Genomic DNA, 7,014 nt, shown 5'->3' with positions numbered 1-7,014 from the left:
GGACAAGAATAAGCCTAGGGAGAACGAAAATGACCTAAATGTTAATCCAATGACACAAATGAAGTTATTGGATGCACAAGATGGATTAAAAACCCTAATTGGACAAGAATAAGCCACGGGAGGACGAAAATGAACTAAATGTTAATTCAATGACACAAATGAACATATTGGATGCACAAGATTGGTTAGAAACCCTAATTGGACTAGAATAAGCCCAAGGAGGACGAAAATGACCTAAATGTTCATCCAATGACACAAATGAACTTATTGGTTGCACAAGATTGGTTAAAAACTCTAATTGGACAAGAATAAGCCTAGGCATGACGAAAATGACCTAAATGTTAATCCAATGACACCAACACACCTATTGGATGCATAAGATTGGTTAAAAACTCTAATTGGACAACAATAAGCCTAGGGAGGACGTAAATAAGCTAAATGTTAATCCAATGACACAAATGAACTTATTGGGTGCACAAGATTGTTTAAAAACCCTAATTGGACAAGAGTAAGCCTAAGGAGCACGAAAGTGACCTAAATGTTAATCCACTAACACAAACATACATATTGGATGCAAAATATTGATTAAAAACCCTAATTGGACTAGAATAAGCTAGGGAGGACGAAAATGACCTAAATGTTCATCCAATGACACAAATGAACTTATTGGATGCACAAGATTGGTTAAAAACCCTAATTGGACTAGAATAAGCTAGGGAGGACGAAAATGACCTAAATGTTCATCCAATGACACAAACATACCTATTGGATGCACAAGATTGGTTAAAAACCCTAATTGGACTAGAATAAGCTAGGGAGGACGAAAATGACCTAAATGTTCATCCAATGACACAAATGAACTTATTGGATGCACAAGATTCGTTAAAAAGCCTAATTGGACAACAATAAGCCTAGGGCGCACGAAAATGACCTAAATGTTAATCCAATGACACAAACACACCATTTGGATGCACAAGATTGGTTAAAAGCCCTAATTGGACAAGAATAAACCTAGGGAGGACGAAAATAACCTAAATATTCATCCAATGACACAAATGAACTTATTGGATTCACAAGATTGTTTAAAAACCCTAATTGGACAAGAATAAGCCTAAGTAGGACGAAAATGACCTAAATGTTCATCCAATGACACAAATGAACTTATTGGATGCCTAAGATTGGTGAAAAACCCTAATTGGACTAGAATAATCCTGGGGATGACGAAAATGACCTTAATGTTAATCCAATGACACAAACACACTTATTGGATGCTCAAGTTTTGTTAAAAACCCTAATTGGACAAGAATAAGCCTACGGGAGACGAAAATGACCTAAATGTTCATTCAATGATACAAACAAACCTATTGGATGCATAAGATTGGTTAAAAAACCTAATTGGACAAGAATAAGCCTAGGGAGGACGAAAATGACCTAAATGTTCATCCAATGACACAAATGAACATATTGGATGCACAAGATTGGTTAAAAATCCTAATTGGACAAGAATAAGCCTAGGGAGGACGAAAATTACCTAAATGTTAATCCAATGACAAAAATGAACTTATTGGATGCACAAGATTGTTTAAATACCCTAATTGGACAAGAATAAGCCTAAGGAGGACTAAAGTGACCTAAATTTTAATCCAATGGCACAAACACACTTATTGGATGCACAAGATTGGTTAGAAACCCTAATTGGAAAAGAATAAGCCTAGGGAGGACGAAAATGACCTAAATGTTCATCCAATGACACAAACGAACTTATTGGATGCACAAGATTGGTTAGAAACCCTAATTGGAAAAGAATAAGCCTAGGGAGGACGAAAATGACCTAAATGTTAATCAATTGACACAAACACACCTATTGGATGCATAAGATTGGTTAAAAACTCTAATTGGACAAGAATAGGGATAGGGAGGACGAAAATAACCTAAATGTTAATCCAATGACACAAATGAACTTATTGGGTGCACTAGATTGTTTAAAAATCCTAATTGGACAAGAATAAGCTTAAGGAGCACGAAAGTGACCTAAATGTTAATCCACTGACACAAACGCACTTATTGGATGCAAAAGATTGATTAAAAACCCTAATTGGAGAAGAATAAGCCAAGGGAGGACGAAAATGACCTAAATGTTCATCCAATGACACAAATGAACTTATTGGATGCACAAGATTGGTTAAAAACCCTAATTGGACAAGAATAAGCCTAGGGAGGACGAAAATGACCTAAATGTTCATCCAATGACACAAATGAACTTATTGGATGCACAAGATTGGTTAAAAACCCTAATTGGACAAGAATAAGCCTAGGGAGGACGAAAATGACCTAAATGTTCATCCAATGACACAAATGAACTTATTGGATGCACAAGATTGGTTAAAAACCCTAATTGGACAAGAATAAGCCTAGGGAGGACGAAAATGACCTAAATGTTCATCCAATGACACAAATGAACTTATTGGATGCACAAGATTGGTTAAAAACCCTAATTGGACAAGAATAAGCCTAGGGAGGACGAAAATGACCTAAATGTTCATCCAATGACACAAATGAACTTATTGGATGCACAAGATTGGTTAAAAACCCTAATTGGACAAGAATAAGCCTAGGGAGGACGAAAATGACCTAAATGTTCATCTAATGTCACTAATGAACATATTGGATGCACAAGATTGGTTAACAACCCTAATTGGACAAGAATAAGCCTACGGAGAACGAAAATGACATAAATGTTCATCTAATGTCACAAATGAACATATTGGATGCACAAGATTGGTTAAAAAGCCTAATTGGACAAGAATAAGCCTAGAGAGGACGAAAATGACCTAAATGTTCATCCAATGACCCAAAAACACCTATTGGATGCACAATATTTGTTAAAAACCCTAATTGGACAAGAATAAGCCTAGGGAAGACGAAAATGACCTAAATGTTCATCCAATGACACAAATGATGACACAAATGAACTTATTGGATGCACAAGATTGGTTAAAAAGCCTAATTGGACGAGAATAAGCCTAGAGAGGACGAAAATTACCTAAATGTTCATCCAATGACCCAAAAACACCTATTGGATGCACAAGATTGGTTAAAAACCCTAATTGGACAAGAATAAGCCTAGGGAGGACGAAAATGCCCTAGATGTTCATCCAATGACCCAAAAACACCTATTGGATGCACAAGATTGGTTAAAAATGCTAATTGGACAAGAATAAGCCTAGGAAGGACGAAAATGCCCTAGATGTTCATCCAATGACCCAAAAACACCTATTGGATGCACAAGATTGGTTAAAAATGCTAATTGGACAAGAATAAGCCTAGGAAGGACGAAAATGCCCTAGATGTTCATCCAATGACCCAAAAACACCTATTGGATGCACAAGATTGGTTAAAAATGCTAATTGGACAAGAATAAGCCTAGGAAGGACGAAAATGCCCTAGATGTTCATCCAATGACCCAAAAACACCTATTGGATGCACAAGATTGGTTAAAAATGCTAATTGGACAAGAATAAGCCTAGGAAGGACGAAAATGCCCTAGATGTTCATCCAATGACCCAAAAACACCTATTGGATGCACAAGATTGGTTAAAAATGCTAATTGGACAAGAATAAGCCTAGGAAGGACGAAAATGCCCTAGATGTTCATCCAATGACCCAAAAACACCTATTGGATGCACAAGATTGGTTAAAAATGCTAATTGGACAAGAATAAGCCTAGGAAGGACGAAAATGCCCTAGATGTTCATCCAATGACCCAAAAACACCTATTGGATGCACAAGATTGGTTAAAAATGCTAATTGGACAAGAATAAGCCTAGGAAGGACGAAAATGCCCTAGATGTTCATCCAATGACCCAAAAACACCTATTGGATGCACAAGATTGGTTAAAAATGCTAATTGGACAAGAATAAGCCTAGGAAGGACGAAAATGCCCTAGATGTTCATCCAATGACCCAAAAACACCTATTGGATGCACAAGATTGGTTAAAAATGCTAATTGGACAAGAATAAGCCTAGGAAGGACGAAAATGCCCTAGATGTTCATCCAATGACCCAAAAACACCTATTGGATGCACAAGATTGGTTAAAAATGCTAATTGGACAAGAATAAGCCTAGGAAGGACGAAAATGCCCTAGATGTTCATCCAATGACCCAAAAACACCTATTGGATGCACAAGATTGGTTAAAAATGCTAATTGGACAAGAATAAGCCTAGGAAGGACGAAAATGCCCTAGATGTTCATCCAATGACCCAAAAACACCTATTGGATGCACAAGATTGGTTAAAAATGCTAATTGGACAAGAATAAGCCTAGGAAGGACGAAAATGCCCTAGATGTTCATCCAATGACCCAAAAACACCTATTGGATGCACAAGATTGGTTAAAAATGCTAATTGGACAAGAATAAGCCTAGGAAGGACGAAAATGCCCTAGATGTTCATCCAATGACCCAAAAACACCTATTGGATGCACAAGATTGGTTAAAAATGCTAATTGGACAAGAATAAGCCTAGGAAGGACGAAAATGCCCTAGATGTTCATCCAATGACCCAAAAACACCTATTGGATGCACAAGATTGGTTAAAAATGCTAATTGGACAAGAATAAGCCTAGGAAGGACGAAAATGCCCTAGATGTTCATCCAATGACCCAAAAACACCTATTGGATGCACAAGATTGGTTAAAAATGCTAATTGGACAAGAATAAGCCTAGGAAGGACGAAAATGCCCTAGATGTTCATCCAATGACCCAAAAACACCTATTGGATGCACAAGATTGGTTAAAAATGCTAATTGGACAAGAATAAGCCTAGGAAGGACGAAAATGCCCTAGATGTTCATCCAATGACCCAAAAACACCTATTGGATGCACAAGATTGGTTAAAAATGCTAATTGGACAAGAATAAGCCTAGGAAGGACGAAAATGCCCTAGATGTTCATCCAATGACCCAAAAACACCTATTGGATGCACAAGATTGGTTAAAAATGCTAATTGGACAAGAATAAGCCTAGGAAGGACGAAAATGCCCTAGATGTTCATCCAATGACCCAAAAACACCTATTGGATGCACAAGATTGGTTAAAAATGCTAATTGGACAAGAATAAGCCTAGGAAGGACGAAAATGCCCTAGATGTTCATCCAATGACCCAAAAACACCTATTGGATGCACAAGATTGGTTAAAAATGCTAATTGGACAAGAATAAGCCTAGGAAGGACGAAAATGCCCTAGATGTTCATCCAATGACCCAAAAACACCTATTGGATGCACAAGATTGGTTAAAAATGCTAATTGGACAAGAATAAGCCTAGGAAGGACGAAAATGCCCTAGATGTTCATCCAATGACCCAAAAACACCTATTGGATGCACAAGATTGGTTAAAAATGCTAATTGGACAAGAATAAGCCTAGGAAGGACGAAAATGCCCTAGATGTTCATCCAATGACCCAAAAACACCTATTGGATGCACAAGATTGGTTAAAAATGCTAATTGGACAAGAATAAGCCTAGGGAAGACGAAAATGACCTAAATGTTCATCCAATGACACAAATGATGACACAAATGAACTTATTGGATGCACAAGATTGTTTAAAAACCCTAATTGGACAAGAATAATCCTAGGAAGGACGAAAATGCCCTAGATGTTCATCCAATGACCCAAAAACACCTATTGGATGCACAATATTTGTTAAAAACCCTAATTGGACAAGAATAAGCCTAGGGAAGACGAAAATGACCTAAATGTTCATCCAATGACACAAATGATGACACAAATGAACTTATTGGATGCACAAGATTGGTGAAAAACCCTAATTGGACAAGAATAAGCATGGGGAGGACGGAAATGAACTTAATGTTAACCCGATGACACAAACACACTTATTGGATACACAAGATTTGTTAAAAACCTTAATTGGACAAGAATAAGCCTAGGGAGGACGAAAATGACCTAAAACTTCATTCAATGATACAAACACACCTATTGGATGCATAAGATTGGTTAAAAACCCTAATTGGACAAGAATAAGCCTAGGGAGGAGGAAAATAACCTAAATGTTAATCCAATGACACAAATGAACTTATCGGATGTACAAGATTGTTTAAAAACAATAATTGGACAAGAATAACCCTAAGGAGGACGAAAGTGACCTAAATTTTAATCCACTGACACAAACACACTTATTGGATACAAAAGATTGGTTAAAAATCCTAATTGGACAAGAATAAGCTTAGGGAGGACGACAATGTCCTAAATGTTCACCCAATGACACAAATGAACATATTGGATGCACAAGATTGGTTAAAAAGTCTAATTGGACAAGAATAAGCCTATGGAGGACGAAAATGATCTAAATGTTCATTCAATAAAACAAATGAACTTATTGGATGCACAAGATTGTTTAAAAACCCTAATTGGACAAGAATAAGCCTACGGAGGACGAAAATGACCTAAATGTTCATCTAATGTCACAAATGAACATATTGGATGCACAAGATTGGTTAAAAACCCTAATTGGACAAGAATAAGCCTACGGAGGACGAAAATGACATAAATGTTCATCTAATGTCACAAATGAACATATTGGATGCACAAGATTGGTTAAAAATGCTAATTGGGCAAGAATAAGCCTATCGAGGACGAAAATGATCTAAATGTTCATTCAATAAAACAAATGAACTTATTGGATGCACAAGATTGTTTAAAAACCCTAATTGGACAAGAATAAGCCTAGGAAGGACGAAAATGCCCTAGATGTTCATCCAATGACCCAAAAACACCTATTCGATGCACAATATTTGTTAAAAACCCTAATTGGACAAGAATAAGCCTAAGGAAGACGAAAATGACCTAAATGTTCATCCAATGACACAAATGATGACACAAATGAACTTATTGGATGCACAAGATTGGTTAAAAAGCCTAATTGGACAAGAATAAGCCTAGAGAGGACGAAAATGACCTAAATGTTCATCCAATGACCCAAAAACACCTATT

Source organism: Cicer arietinum, unplaced genomic scaffold (genome assembly GCF_000331145.2).
Source record: "Cicer arietinum cultivar CDC Frontier isolate Library 1 unplaced genomic scaffold, Cicar.CDCFrontier_v2.0 Ca_scaffold_5783_v2.0, whole genome shotgun sequence".
Taxonomy (NCBI): domain Eukaryota; kingdom Viridiplantae; phylum Streptophyta; class Magnoliopsida; order Fabales; family Fabaceae; genus Cicer; species Cicer arietinum.
The sequence above is the reverse complement of the archived record's forward strand: the minus strand, read 5'-3'. Positions refer to the sequence as shown.